General features: G+C 48.4%; 2 long non-coding RNA genes across 8 annotated transcripts in view; both read left to right on the top strand.

Moving 5' to 3' along the window:
- LOC135826416 (uncharacterized) overlaps positions 1-16,129 on the top strand; it is a 131,179-nt gene that overhangs the window by 37,849 nt on the left and 77,201 nt on the right. The window lies entirely within an intron of this gene.
- LOC135826419 (uncharacterized) lies at positions 1,194-15,916 on the top strand. Its single transcript, XR_010555291.1, has 3 exons — positions 1,194-1,278; positions 11,893-12,005; positions 15,203-15,916. It is a non-coding gene; the product is annotated as an uncharacterized LOC135826419 (long non-coding RNA).

Raw genomic sequence — 16,129 nt, 5'->3', positions numbered from 1 at the left:
TCAGCCTCGTCCGCGTAATCCCAGGCATTGCCGAGATCTCACGCCTCCCGCTCACATCAATGAGACCAGATCGTAATCCGCGGCCACGACTTTCCCCTGTGCCGTGATCAGAGATTTCGGCAGACAATCGACACTGTTTCGCCCTCACACACAGTAATCGCATTTGCACATCCTACGTCACCTGGGCGGTTACGACCTTCTCGAGCCATTCAGCCGCCAAGGCATTGAATCTGTCGAATCAGATTTCATCACCACAAAATCATCATCAAAAACTCAGCCATTCAGGAGAGCACACGAAATTCGTGTGCAAACCTTCGGACCTACTTTTACACTGGTCGAAGTCACCCAGGCCCTGACCATCAACTCGAACACCCACCCTCTCATAGGTAGCACTGCACTCGCACACCCCATCATCTATCGACCCTTCGAAAATCGCCGTCCGCATTTTGGTACTTCTCGGACTGGACTTACCTGTGCTAAAGTATAGCAAGGGTTGTTTAATTTTTCCTTCTAGCCTTTGCCCGCACCAATTGCCGCCACTGACACTCGGAGGCAATTTCTTGCGTCTTTTCCGTATTTACACCATAGGGAGTTAGCAAATTCTCGGACTTTGACATTTTTAACGGCGTTGCGTGGCTTGAGGTGTGGTTGCGCTCCTAACGTATGGATGCGGAAAGGTCGGTCTCTAGCCGAGCTAGTCTCACGCAAACCTGATTTTTTTCCGTGCACCCGGGCCGTAGATCTACACTGCACTGCCACTGGGCGGCGCAAAGGACAGACTCAGTGCAAGGCGCAAACCTGAGTGGCGCGATTCGACTGGATTTCATTGAGCAGGAGTCATACTCATAGCAAGAGTCCATATGGACTCTTGCTCATAGTCATAGATACCGGTAACCTTGCAGCTTCAACCGGTCCCTGCAGATTTGCACTGTTTTCAACAGGTTTTCGCGCTGAGAGGAAAATAATAATACAACACCGACTCAGTACGCATGCGCGTCATTATTATGAGAACTGCATCTCCTGCTAGTCCTAGCAGCTGGGCTTTCTTCAATCAAAGTAACTGTCCGCTTTTGTTTCTTTCAGTCGGAGCCTGCTTCCATACAAAAGATAGCTGCCGCTTGAACGGATCGCAGAATTTGATAAGTTTACCAATAACGACATTAGGCCTGTTGAAAGACATTCCTCTTGCAATGCGACCCTAGTAGCGTGTGACCTAATTCGGGAGAGAAATATCAGGTCGACAACAACCGATAGCCAAAAGTCGAGCGCAAAAAAAAGGTAAGTCGCCTTTGTTTATTGGAAATCGTGGAAGTCGTTGTTCCCTATTGTAAACGTCATTGTCCTTGTAACTTGTAAACGGTGGGGCATACCTAGTAACTTTCAACCCGGTGGTTTAGGGTGTTGCTTCGCATTGAGCGAGTCCTGCGTTCAACCTCACTCCTTCAAGGGAAGTGTGGGGCTCTGATATGCTTGAAAACCTGGGTCAGCCTTGTAACTCCATAACCGGAGATCCGGGATGTGTGTTGCTTGGCAGTGAACGAGTCGATGAGTCAGTCTTGCATTCAACCTCACTCCTTCAAGAGAAGTGTGGGGCTCTGATTATGCTTGATATTGTGGGGCAGCCTTGTGACTCCATACCCGGTGATTCGGGATGTGTGTTGCTTGGCAGTGAACCGTGAGTCAGTCTTGCATTCAACCTCACTCCTTCAAGGGAAGTGTGGGGCTCTGATTATGCTTGATAATGTGGGGCAGCCTTGTAACTCCACATACCCGGTGATTCGGCATGTGTGTTGCTAGCCTTGTGACTCCATACCCGGTGAGCCAGCCTTGTGACTCCATACCCGGTGATTCGGCATGTGTGTTGCTTGGCAGTGAACGGGTGAATGAGTCAGTCTTGCATTCAACCTCACTCCTTCAAGGGAAGTGTGGGGCTCTGATTATGCTTGATAACGTGGGGCAACCTTGCGACTCCATACCCGGTGATTCGGAACGGGCGTTCCTTGGCAGTGAACCATAAGTCATTCTTGCATTCAGGCTCACTCCTTCAAGGGAAGTGTGGGGATCTGATTATGCTTGATAATGTGGGGCAGCCTTGTGACTCCATACCCGGTGATTCGGCATGTGTGTTGCTTTGCAGTGAACGAGGGAATGAGTCAGTCTTGCATTCAACCTCACTCCTTCAAGGGAAGCGTGGGGCTCTGATTATGCTTGATCATGTGGGGCAGCCTTGTGACTCCATACCCGGTGATTCGGGATGTGTGTTGCTTGGCAGTGAACCGTGAGTCAGTCTTGCATTCAACCTCACTCCTTCAAGGGAAGTGTGGGGCTCTGATTATGCTTGATAATGTGGGGCAGCCTTATAACTCCACATACCCGGTGATTCCGCATGTGTGTTGCTTCGCAGTGAAAGTTGCGTCAGTCTTGCATTCAACCTCACTCCTTCAAGGGAAGTGTGGGGCTGTGATAATGCTTGATGATGTGGTTCTGCCAAGCGACTCCGTGCCCGGTGATTCGGGATGTGTGTTGCTTGGCAGTGAGTGACGAGTCAGTCTTGCATTCAACCTCACTCCTTCAAGGGAAGTGTGGGGCTCTGATTATGCTTGATAATGTGGGGCAGCCTTATAACTCCACATACCCGGTGATTCCGCATGTGTGTTGCTTCGCAGTGAAAGTTGCGTCAGTCTTGCATTCAACCTCACTCCTTCAAGGGAAGTGTGGGGCTGTGATAATGCTTGATGATGTGGTTCTGCCAAGCGACTCCGTGCCCGGTGATTCGGGATGTGTGTTGCTTGGCAGTGAGTGACGAGTCAGTCTTGCATTCAACCTCACTCCTTCAAGGGAAGTGTGGGGCTCTGATTATGCTTGATCATGTGGGGCAGCCTTGTGACTCCATACCCGGTGATTCGGGATGTGTGTTGCTTGGCAGTGAGTGACGAGTCAGTCTTGCATCCAACCTCACTCCTTCAAGGGAAGTGTGGGGCTCTGATTATGCTTGATCATGTGGGGCAACCGTGTGAATCCGTACCCGGTGATTCGGGATGTGCGTTGCTTGGCAGTGACCCACCCATGAGTCAGTCTTGCATTCAACCTCACTCCTTCAAGGGAAGTGTGGGGCTCTGATTATGCTTGATAATTCTGGGCAGCCTTGTGACTCCATACCCGGTGATTCGAGATATGTGTTGCTTGGCAGTGAACCGTGAGTCATTCTTGCAATGAACCTCACTCCTTCAAGGGAAGTGTGGGGCTCTGACTATGCTTGATAATGTGGGGCAACCTGGTGACTCCATACCCGGTGATTCGAGATGTGCGGTGCTTGGCTGTGACCCATGAGTCAGTCTTGCATTCAACCTCATTCCTTCAAGGGAAGTGTGGGACTCTGATAATGCTTGATAATGTGGTTCTGCCAAGCGACTCCGTGCCCGGTGATTCGGGATGTGTGTTGCTTGGCGTTGAGTGACGAGTCAGTCTTGCATTCAATCTCACTCCTTCAGAGGGAAGTGTGAGACTTTGATATGCTTGATAACGTGGGGCAACCTTGTGACTCCATACCCGGTGATTCGGGATGTGTGTTCCTTGGCAGTGAACGAGTCAATGACTCAATCTTGCGTTGAAACTCACTCCTTCAAGGGAAGTGTGGAGCTCTGTCTATGCTGGATATTGTGGGGCAGCCTCATGACTCCGTGCCGATGATTCGGGATGTGTGTTGCTTTGCAGTGAGTGAGGAGTCCGGCTTGCATTCAACCTCACTCTTCAAGGGAAGCGTGGGGCTCTGATATGCTTGATAACATGGGTCAGTAACTCCATAACCGGTGATTCGGGATGTGTGTTGCTTGGCAGTGAACGAGTTAAAGGTTCAGTCTTGAATTTAACCTCACTCCTTCAAGGAAAGTGTGGAGCTTTGACTATGCTTGGTAATGTGGGCACCCTTGTGACTCCATACCCGGTGATTCGGGATGTGTGTTGCTTGGCAGTAAACCGTGAGTCATTCTTGCATCCAACCTCACTCCTTCAAGGGAAGTGTGGAGCTCTGACTATCCTTGATCATGTGGGGCAACCTTGTGACTCCATACCCGGTAATTCGGCATGTCTTGCTTGGCAGTGAACCATGAGTCATTCTTGAATTCAACCTCACTCCTTCAAGGGAAGTGTGGGGTCTGATTATGCTTGGTAATGTGGGGCAGCCTTGTGACTCCATATCCGGTGATTCGAGATGTGTGTTGCTTGGCAGTGAACCGTGAGTCATTCTTGCAATGAACCTCACTCCTTCAAGGGAAGTGTGGGGCTCTGATTTTGCTTGATCATGTGGGGAAACCTTGTGACTCCATCCATACCCGGTGATTCGGGAATTGTGTGGCTTGGCAGTGACCAATGAGTCCGGCTTGCATTCAATCTCACTCCTTCAAGGGAAGTGCGCTGTTCTGAGTATGCTTGCTCATGTGGGGCAACCTTGTGACTCCACACCCGGTGATTCGGGATGTGTGTTGCTTGGCAGTGAACCTACCCATGAGTCATTCTTGCATTTAACCTCGCTCCTTCAAGGGAAGTGTGGGGTTCTGATTATGCTTGATAATGTGGGGCAGCCTTGTGACTCCATAACCGGTGATTCGGCATGTGTGTTGCTTGGCAGTGAACGAGTGAATAAGGCAGTCTTGCATTCAACCTCACTCCTTCAAGGAAAGTGCGGGGCTCTGATTATGCTTGATCATGTGGGGCAGCCTTGTGACTCCATACCCGGTGATTCGGGATGTGTGTTGCTTGGTAGTGAGTGACGAGTCAGTCTTGCATTCAACCTCACTCCTTCAAGGGAAGTGTGGGGCTCTGGTTATGCTTGATTATGTGGGGCAACCTTGTGACTCCATACCGGTCATTTGGCATGTGTGTTGCTTGGCAGTGAACCGTGAGTCATTCTTGCAATAAACCTCACTCCTTCAAGGGAAGTGTGGGGCTCTGATTTTGCTTGATCAGGTGGGGCAGCCTTCTGACTCCATACCGGTCATTTGGCATGTGTGTTGCTTGGCAGTGAACCATGAGTCATTCTTGCGTTCAACTTCATTCCTTCAAGGGAAGTGTCGGGGAGGATTATGCTTCATAATGTGGGGCAACCTTGTGACTCCATACCCAGTGATTCGGGATGTGTGTTGCTTGGCAGTAAACCGTGAGTCATTCTTACAATGAACCTCACTCCTTCAAGGGAAGTATGGGACTCTGATTATGCTTGATAATGTGGGACAGCCTTGTGACTCCACATATCCGGTGATTCGGCATGTGTGTTGCTTGGCAGTGAAAGTTGAGTCAGTCTTGCATTCAACCTCACTCCTTCAAGGGAAGTGTGGGGCTCTGATAATGTGGTTCTGCCAAGCGACTCCGTGCCCGGTGATTCGGGATGTGTGTTGCTAGGCGGTGAGTGACGAGTCAGTCTTGCATTCAACCTCACTCCTTCAAGGGAAGTGTGAGGCTCTGATATGCTTGATAAAGTGGGGCAACCATGTGACTCCATAACCGGTGAATCGGGATGTGTGTTTCTTTGCAGTGAACGAGTCAATGACTCAATCTTGCATTCAACTTCACTCCTTCAAGGGAAGTGTGGGGTTCTCGTTATGCAGGATATTGTGGGGCAGCCTCGTGACTCCATACCCGGTGATTTGGGATGTGTGTTGCTTGGCAGTGAAAGATGAGTCAGGCTTTAATTCATCCTCACTCCTTCAAGGGAAGTGTGGGGCTCTGATATGCTTGATAACATGAGTCAGCCTTGTAACTCAATAACCGGTGAATCGGGATATGTGTTGCTTGGCTGTGAACGAGTCAATGAGTCAATCTTTCATTCAACCTCACTCCTTCAAGGGAAGTGTGGGGCTCTGAATATGCTTGATCATGTGGGGCAGCCTTGTGACTCCATACCGGTCATTTGGCATGTGTGTTGCTTGGCAGTGAACCATGCGTCATCCTTGCATTCAACCTCACTCCTTCAAGGGAAGTGTGGGGTCTGATTATGCTTGATAATGTGGGGCAGCCTTGTAACTCCACACCCGGTGATTCGGGATGTGTGTTGCTTGGCAGTAAACCGTGAGTCATTCTTGCAATGAACCTTACTCCTTCAAGGGAAGTGTGGAGCTCTGATTATGCTTGATCATTTGGGGCAACCTTGTGACTCCACATATCCGGTGATTCGGCATGTGTGTTGCTCGGCAGTGAAAGTTGAGTCAGTCTTGCATTCAACCTCACTTCTTCAAGGGAAGTGTGGGGCTCTGATAATGTGGTTCTGCCAAGCGACTAGGTGCCCGGTGATTCGGGATGTGTGTTGCTAGGCGGTGAGTGACGAGTCTGTCTTGCATTCAACCTCACTCCGTCAAGGGAAGTGTGAGGCTCTGATATGCTTGATAAAGTGGGGCAACCATGTGACTCCATAACCGGTGAATCGGGATGTGTGTTTCTTTGCAGTGAACGAGTCAATGACTCAATCTTGCATTCAACCTCACTCCAAGGGAAGTGTGGGGCTCTCATTATGCAGGATATTGTGGGGGAGCCTCGTGACTCCATACCCGGTGATTCGGGATGTGTGTTGCTTGGCAGTGAAAGATGAGTCAGGCTTTAATTCAACCTCACTCCTTCAAGGAAAGTGTGGGGCTCTGATATGCTTGATAACATGGGTCAGCCTTGTAACTCCATAACCGGTGATTCGGGATATGTGTTGCTTGGCACTGTACGAGTTAAAGGTTCAGTCTTGAATTTAACCTCACTCCTTTAAGGAAAGTGTGGGGCTTTGATTATGCTTGGTAATGTGGGGCAGCCTTGTGACTCCATACCCGGTGATTCGGGATGTGTGTTGCTTGGCAGTGAAACGTGAGTCATTCTTGCATCCAACCTCACTCCTTCAATGGAAGTGTGGGGCTCTGAATATCCTCGATCATATGGGGCAACTTTGTGACTCCATACCCGGTAATTCGGCATGTGTCTTGCTTGGCAGTGAACCTTGAGTCATTCTTGAATTCAACCTCACTCTTTCAAGGGAAGTTTGGGGTCTGATTATTCTTGATAATGTGGGGCAGCCTTGTGATTCCATACCCGGTGATTCGAGATGTGTGTTGCTTGGCAGTGAACCGTGAGTCATTCTTGTAATGAACCTCACTCCTTCAAGGGAAGTGTGGGGCTCTGATTTTTCTTAATCATTTGGGGCAACCTTGTGACTCCATCCATACCTGGTGATTCGGGATGTGTGTTGCTTGGCAGTGACCAATGAGTCAGGCTTGCATTCAATCTCACTCCTTCCAAGGAAATGTGGGGTTCTGATTATGCTTGATCATGTGGGGCAACCTTGTGACTTCATACCCGATGATTCGGCATGTTTGTTGCTTGGCAATGAACGCTGAGTCATTCTTGCATTCAACTTCGCTCCTTCAAGGGAAGTGTGGGGTTCTGATTATGCTTGATAATGTGGGGGCAGCCTTATGACTCCATACCCGGTGATTCGGCATGTGTTTTGCTTGGCAGTGAATGAGCCAGTCTTGCATTCAACCTCACTCCTTCAAGGGAAGTGTGGGGCTCTGATTATGCTTGATAATGTGGGGCAGCCTTGTGAATCCATAACCGGTGATTCGGGATGTGTGTTGCTTGGCAGTGAACCGTGAGTCATTCCTGCAATAAAACTCACTCCTTCAAGGGAAGTGTGGGGCTCTGATTTTGCTTGATCATGTGGGGCAACCTTGTGACTCCATACCCGGTGATTCGGGATGTGTGTTGCTTGGCAGTGAGTGACGAGTCACTCTTGCATTCAACCTACCTCCTTCAAGGGAAGTGTGGGGCTCTGATTATGCTTGATAATGTGGGGCAGCCTTGTGAATCCATACCCGGTGGTTCGGGATGTGTGTTGCTTAGCAGTGAACCGTGCATCATTCTTGCATCCAACCTCACTCCTTCGATGGAAGTGTGGGGCTTTGATAATGCTTGATAATGTGGTTCTGCCAAGCGACTCCGTGCCCGGTGATTCGGGATGTGTGTTGCTTGGCAGTGAGTGACGAGTCAGTCTTGCATTCAACCTCACTCCTTCAAGGGAAGTTTGAGGCTCTGATATGCTTGATAACGTGGGGCAACCTATTGACTCCATAACCGGTGGTTTGGGATATGTGTGGCTTGGCAGCAAACAAGTAAGTGAGTCAATCTTGCATTCAACCTCACTCCTTCAAGAAAAGTGTGGGTCTCTGATTATGCTTGATATTGTGGGGCAGCCTTGTGACTCCATACCCTGTGATTCGGGATGTGTGTTGCTTTGCAGTGAATGACGAGTCAGGCTTGCATTCAACCTTACTCCTTCAAGGGAAGTGTGGGGCTCTGATATGCTTGATAGCATGGGTCAGCCTTCTTACTGCATACCCGGTGATTCGGGATGTGTGTTGCTTTACAGTGAACCGTGAGTCATTCGTGCATCCAACCCCACTCCTTCGAGGGAAGTATGGGGCTCTGATTATGCTTGATCATGTGGGGCAACCTTGTGACTCCATACCCGGTTATTCGGGATGTGTGTTGCTTGGCAGTGAGTGACGAGTCAATCTTGCATTCAACTTACCTCCTTCAAGGGAAGTGTGGGGCTCTGATTATGCTTGATAATGTGGGGCAGCCTTGTGAATCCATACCCGGTGGTTCGGGATGTGTGTTGCTTGGCAGTGAACCGTGAGTCATTCTTGCATCCAACCTCACTCCCTCAAGGGAAGTGTGGGGCTCTGAATATGCTTGATCATGTGGGGCAACCTTGTGACTCCATACCGGTGATTTGGCATGTGTGTTGTTTGGCAGTGAACCATGAGTCAGTCTTGCATTCAACCTCACTCCTTCAAGGGAAGTGTGGGGTCTGATTATGCTTGATAATGTGGGGCGGCCTCGTGACTCCATACCCGGTGATTCGGCATGTGTGTTGCTTGGCAGTGAACGAGTGAATGAGTCAGTCTTGCATTCAACCTCACTCCTTCAAGGGAAGTGTTGGGCTCTGATTATGCTTGATCATGTGGGGCAGCCTTGTGACTCCATACCCGGTGATTCGGGATGTGTGTTGCTTGGCAGTGAGTGACGAGTCAGTCTTGCATTCAACCTACCTCCTTCAAGGGAAGTTTGGGGCTCTGATTATGATTGATAATGCGGGGCAGCCTTGTGAATCCATACCCGTTGATTCGGGATGTGTGTTGCTTGGCAGTGAACCGTGAGGCATTCCTGCATTCAACCTCACTCCTTCAAGGGAAGTGTGGGGCTCTGATTATGCTTGATCATGTGGGGCAGCCTTGTGACTCCATACCCGGTGATTCGGGATGTGTGTTGCTTGGTAGTGAGTGACGAGTCAGTCTTGCATTCAACCTACCTCCTTCAAGGGAAGTTTGGGGCTCTGATTATGATTGATAATGCGGGGCAGCCTTGTGAATCCATACCCGTTGATTCGGGATGTGTGTTGCTTGGCAGTGAACCGTGAGGCATTCCTGCATTCAACCTCACTCCTTCAAGGGAAGTGTGGGGCTCTGATTATGCTTGATAATGTAGGGCAGCCTTGTGACTCCATACCCGGTGATTCGGCATGTGTGTTCCTTGGCAGTGAACGAGTGAATGAGTCAGTCATGCATTCCACCTCACTCCTTCAAGGGAAGTGTGGGGACCTTAAATGCTTGACAATATGAACGGATGGGCGGGCTTCTATTCGAGCAGGTATTGCTTGGCGAAGAGAGTTGAAACAGTCTTGCAATCAAACTCACCCCTTTGTTGCAAGTGCGAGGACCTGAAATGCTTGACATTGTGGTTAGGATGTTAGGGTGGCAGTGTGATCCCATACTTGGTGCTTCAGGCATGAGTTACTGAGTTACTTGATGAACAAAGAATCAGTCTTGCATTCAACGTCAATTCTTCAAGGGAGCAAAAGGGACTTGAAATGCTTGACGATGTGAACGGTTGGCCACTTTGTAACTCCATCATACCCGGTGATTCGGGCAGTTGTTACTTGGTGCTGAATCATCTGTCAGTCATGCATTCAACCTCACTCCGTAAAGGAAAGTGTGGGACCTGAAATACTTGATTGTAAACGGTTGGCCTGGCGATGATATGGGCAGGTGTTGCTTGGCGATGAGCGATGAATCAGTCTGGCATTCAACCTCACTCCTCCAAGGAAGGTGTAGACCTCTGATTATGCTTGATAATGTGGGGCAGCCGTGTGACTCCATACCTGGTGATTCGGGACGTATGTTGCTTGGCAGTGAACGAATGAATGAGTCAGTCTTGCATTCAACCTCACTCCTTCAAGGGAAGTGTGGGCTGTGATTATGCTTGGCTACATGGGGCAACCTTGTGACTCCATACCAGGTGATTCGGAATGTGTGTTGCTTGGCAGTGAACCATAAGTCATTCTTGCATTCAACCTCACTCCTTCAAGGGAAGTGTGGGGTCTGATTATGCTTGATAATGTGGGCCAGCCTTGTGACCCGGTGAGCCAGCTTTGTGACTCCATACCCGGTGATTCGGCATGTGTGTTGCTTGGCAGTGAACGGGTGAATGAGTCAGTCTTGCATTCAACCTCACTCCTTCAAGGGAAGTGTGGGGCTCTGATTATGCTTGATAACGTGGGGCAACCTTGTGACTCCATACCCGGTGATTCGGCATGTGTGTTGCTTTGCAGTGAACGAGTGAATGAGTCAGTCTTGCATTCAACCTCACTCCTTCAAGGGAAGTGTGGGGCTCTGATTATGCTTGATCATGTGGGGCAGCCTTGTGACTCCATACCCGGTGATGCGGGATGTGTGTTGCTTGGCAGTGAAAGATGAGTCAGGCTTTAATTCAACCTCACTCCTTCAAGGGAAGTGTGGGGCTCTTATTATACTTAATAAAGTGAGGCAGCCTTGTGACTCCATACTCGGTGATTTGGGATGTGTGTTGCTTGGCAGTGAACCATTAGTCATTCTAGCATTCAACCTCACTCCTTCAAGGGAAGTGTGGGGCTCTGACTATGCTTGATAACGTGGGGCAGCTTTGTGACTCCATACCAGGTGATTCGGCATGTGTGTTGCTTGGCAGTGAAAGATGAGTCAGTCTTTAATTCAACCTCACTCCTTCAAGGGAAGTGTGGGGCTCTGATAATGGTTGATAATGTGGTTCTGTCAAGCGACTCCATGCCCGGTGATTCGGGATGTGTGTTGTGTGGCAGTGAAAGAGATATCAGTCTTGCATTCAACCTCACTCTATGGGAAGTGTTGGGATCTGAAATGCTTGACATTGTGGACGGTTGAGCAGGCTATGATTCGGCCTGGTGTTGCTTGGTGGTGAATGATCAATCCCTTTGCATTCTACCTCACTCCTTCATGGGAAGTGTGGGGACCTGAAATGCTTGACATTGTCAACGGTTGGACAGCCTATAACTCAGGCAGGTGTTGCTAAGCTATGAGCGATGAAGCAGTCTTGCATTCAAATTCCCTTTGTTGCAAATGTGGGGGCCTGAAATGCTTGACGAGATGAGCGTTTGCCGTACCTGGTAATTTGGGCAGGTGTTGCTTGGTGATGAAACAAAGAACCAGTCCGGCATTCAACCTCACTCCTTCGAAGGAAGTATGGGGACCTAACATGCTTGACAATGCGAACGGTTGGGTAGCGTTGTGACTCCATACCCGGTGATTCGGGCCGGTTTTGCTTGCCAGCTGGTGGTTGGATTTGCACTGAACATTCCTTGCCCAGGTCGCCTCTGGTATGCTCAACAGTTTTGTATGTTGTAGGATCATATTCACAGCACGGCTGTTGAATCACACCCGTAAGATATTTGCTTCTAACGTCTCTTGTTCCCAACATTTCTGCGTTTACGTTGCGTGTGTTAGGTTGTTTGTCTCGTGATCATGATGTTCCTTCCTTTCTTTCGTGCACGCTCTCTATCCTGTACAGATGTACTTTGTTACTCATGGCTATGTAGTATCCTCTATACATTCTGATGTGGACCGGCAAGCAGGTGTGAGCGGATTGGCATTGACTGGTGGACAGAACATTTTTGTTATGGGGTGAGTCTTGTAAAGTGTTCAAATGTACCTTTCCATAAAGACGTACAGGTGATAAAACAAAGAATCAGTCTTGCATTCAACTTCACTCTTTCGAAGGAAGTGTGGGACCTGAAATGCTTGACAATGTGAACGGTTGGTTAGCCTTGTGACTCCAGACCCGGTGATTCGGACAGGTGTGGTCAACTTCTGCGGCAGTGGCCTCGCGACTGCATGCGACTATATGCAACAGGCATTTCCTTGCCGCAAGTATCACATGCCACACGTCGCATCACAGAAAGTGATACTATGAATGGTGCTTCAAACGAGTTTCCTGGGGATAACGCAGCCATTTCATTCTGTGGGAGCCCAGCGCATGTCATTATTCATCGATTTATTGTATATGCCGTTCTGTATTTTCCTCCACATACTTCCTCCTCGTCATCGAAATTGTCACAGTTTGACAAGTGACTTGTCACGGGTTACCAAGAGTAGATGAACAAGAGTGTGCAACTCCGGATCTTGTGCACAATCTGAAGATACCACCGGAAATTTGTGTTGATGTCCCCTTTTTTTCAGAATAACACGCATTTTGCCCCAGAGCAGTGTGAGAGCACGTGCTGGGCACTGACTTTGTAATGTAAAGCCCGGCCAAGTGCACGGAGCAAAACTTTCCAAAAGACTCGCAGCGCGTGCATCGTCGAAAAGATTACGTCAACAAAAAATTCCGCTGCGGGCCAACCCATCCTGGAGTTGCACACTTGTGTGTATCTACTCTTGGTGTTACTGATAACAACAGAAGCTACAACACACGGAAAGTATTGCACAGGATGATAGTTTGAAGTCTAGAGTAACGTCTCAGGACTATATTCGGTCGGATTGAGAGTTTCACATGGACCTGGAGGCCATCATCGCTGATGTCAATGGACGAAATAATATTGTTCCGTAGAGTTTCCAGGAAGGCTGTAACTTGGTCGCGCCTAGTCTCACACGCTTTGAATTTCTCCACAGGACAAGAGGTGATAGGCTTGCCGCCTGCCCCGGCTGATACTGTATAGCTGGAAATTTTCGGACGGAAATATTTTCGGACAAAGCCGAATTTCGACATTTCGTACGGATTATATTTTCGTACAATACTACATGCTAAATACACGTGTTTACATGCAGTACGCATGTATAGTGTACATAATTTCACATGAACAAATTTTAGTACGGATTTAATTTTAGTACAAAAGAGGCCGTGTACGAAATCGTACGAAAATAGATTCCGTCCGAAAATTTCCTGCTATACAGTATATCATGGGCAGTTCAGCTGTGGTGGGAATAGTTGTTTCTTTGTACCATCGTCCAAAAGGATAATCCGATTTCCTTGAGCGAACCCACCGAAGTCGCCAAGCGATTTCCTATTCCATGCATTCTGCTTGATAAAAATTCTCAGGCACTCTATAGCCTTGACGATGTTCTTGACATTCTACTTCACCGCCAACTCAGTACGTTGGCAAAGAATACAAGATCGTTGCGAGGTCGGCGCTGGCTTCGGAATTGCCTCCATCTTGAAATGAACTTTCTTAGCCATGGCATGCCCAATGCCCATCATTGATTTTAACTGTGTGGTCGCGCAACGTCATGCAGGTAAGTGTGCAGCAGTACTAACCAGCATCAGGCATGCCTCACATCCACGTCTAAAACGGCACCACATTGTAGTTTAGCCGATCACGTCGAGCAGCGTGCCCTCTTTTCAGTATCACTAGTACAGTGCATGCACGTGCATCACTACATGTGACTCCTAGATTTATCACTCTTCTATGCTTTTTTGCTCACACGTCAATTTTCTCGCAAAGTGATCCAAGCGCTGGAGCTTGTTCGGCAAACTCATGCTTACCCCTGTTCCGCCAAATACCAGCTATGGGTATGTTTAATGTTGGTTATGACCCAAAGAAAGGCGAAGGTGGTTACGCCTGACTGATCACAGCTAGTCGAAACTACCTTCGCAGCGACATCAGCGAGGAAATGGTGTCTAGCTCAAATATTTCAGCTCTCATCCACAGGAAAAAGAATTGTCAGGTCACCCAAGACTGAAGACTATCATCCATGTCCAATTCCTTACCTGTTGTACGACTGCTGGTTTGTAATACCGGTACCCTGTTTTATATCACTGTTTAGTATCACTAGTCCAACTGCAACAAGTTCGATGACGCGGAGGAAATACTTCTTTGTATAGATAACAAAATGTACCACCTCATGATCTGTTCTATCAAGAGTACTTTTTTATGTACCACCTATCTGTTCTATCTGTGAAGCACCATAAGTGTACACGCCGAAAAATGAGATCATGCCAAAACATGCATTTCTGCACACAACACATGCTAGCCAGTTGAGACATTCTGGTGAATGGAAATGTACGCAGTCAGTCCAGTATGGTTACAGGTGACAGTGGCGGCAGTCTTTTGCATTTGATTGTGGTGTACACCGTACCAACCCACACCCCCTTTAAACTTTGTGTAAAACAGGAGGCAACACGCCAGGCATGGTGATTGGTTGACTGTACTTTATGGCTTAGCAGGGTCGGGGATGCTAAGCTGCAAGAACATATTGCTCGGAATTCACACTGTGAGGTAGAGCGGTGTGATTGATCATATCCCAACCTTTCGGGGAACATACTGTTCAGAAGGGGCTGCTCGGATGGGGGAATGTTCGGATAATGAGAAAGCAACAGAAAAGTTTGTAGCATAGGGCTCATAAACGCATGTGATCCAGTTCCGTCATTGAAATTGCGCATAAGACTAGTTCTACCATGCATTGACGATGGGCATGCTAGCAGCAAACACGTACCTGGTACTGTAAAAGCCATTATTCTAACGCGCTGCATAACGATTTACTAAAATTGATGGGTTTACGTGTACCAAACGTAACGATTCTCACTCATTCTCAACGCTCAATAGCAACAATATGTATCGATTTCTGTGTAACGTTTTCTATTTTAACGACAGATTTCTCCTCATTACTCGTTAGAATTAGCACGTCGTTATATAAGGCTTTTACAGTATATCTACAGACTATACGACTGCACTGGTGAACTCAAGTTTTGCGTTGTGCGTCTCTTTTTATTGTTTCTATTTTTTGGAGGTCCCGGCCATTATGGATAATAGATCTTCCGGATAGTGGATGTGCGGATATTCGATGTTCTACTGTATGTGTGTGATATTTTCCTCTGCCTTCAGACGTGCATCGGACTGACCCGAATGTGCACTATTGCTGCTGCAAACAGCTACAGTGATGCAGTGGACATCAACGGTCAACATTCAATTTTGCATGTGTCTGAAAAAATAACTATTCGAGTGTTCTGCTTGTTGCCGCGTGTTGCCGCTCGCTGCTGCTATCATGTGTGTGTGTGCCAGCTAGTTAGGTTGGTGGGTACACTTATGCCTGATTGTGTTGGGTCTGTTGCCAACGGTCTCGGCTACTTGAAGGTGTAATGTTGTACCTGCCACCTTTGTTGGTTCCAGGGTTCATATACTTTCTATTTGAAGTATACATACCTGTTAACCATGGACTGCTTCTGGCTAGATTAACTCTTGTGTAATCAATGGTGCTAGTGAAGCTAATATCAGATCCACTCTGATTTAGCCACCCACACTAGTAGCACGTATTACCTTCACTGGGGGCAGGGGTAACTGCAGTTGGATCCCAGGACGGATACCCTGATGCCGTCAATCCTTTTTCTGCACCTTGTCCTCACCCACTTACTGAGGTGTGGTGAGCCCATAAGTGGGATCATTTTCAAGTCCACCCAGAGTTTTGGGGATTTCAGGGGGTGTCGGCCGTTGGGCGGTTCAATAGCCAATTGAGTCATCTTTCCAAGATTCCTTTTGAGTCTCTCTCCCCTCTCCCGGGGAGACCCACGTGACCAGTTTTGGCAGTGTGCAACAAGTACAAGTAAGCGCGTGTGTGTGTGTGTGTGTGTCATGGTCGTTATGTCATAGCAGTGTGCTTGTGCGTATGTGTGTGTGTGCTGAGGAGATGCTCCCCGCATGAAACTCACGGTTGCCAGCATGGCTGCTTGTACCCCATGGGCTTGCAAGGAGCGTAACGTGTATGCTTCCCCTATTGTAAACCACTCGGCAGTTTACAACACTGATTATAAGGCT

The sequence above is a fragment of the Sycon ciliatum genome, chromosome 10 (genome assembly GCF_964019385.1).
Source record: "Sycon ciliatum chromosome 10, ocSycCili1.1, whole genome shotgun sequence".
Taxonomy (NCBI): domain Eukaryota; kingdom Metazoa; phylum Porifera; class Calcarea; order Leucosolenida; family Sycettidae; genus Sycon; species Sycon ciliatum.
This window is presented reverse-complemented; position numbering and strand designations above follow the sequence as displayed.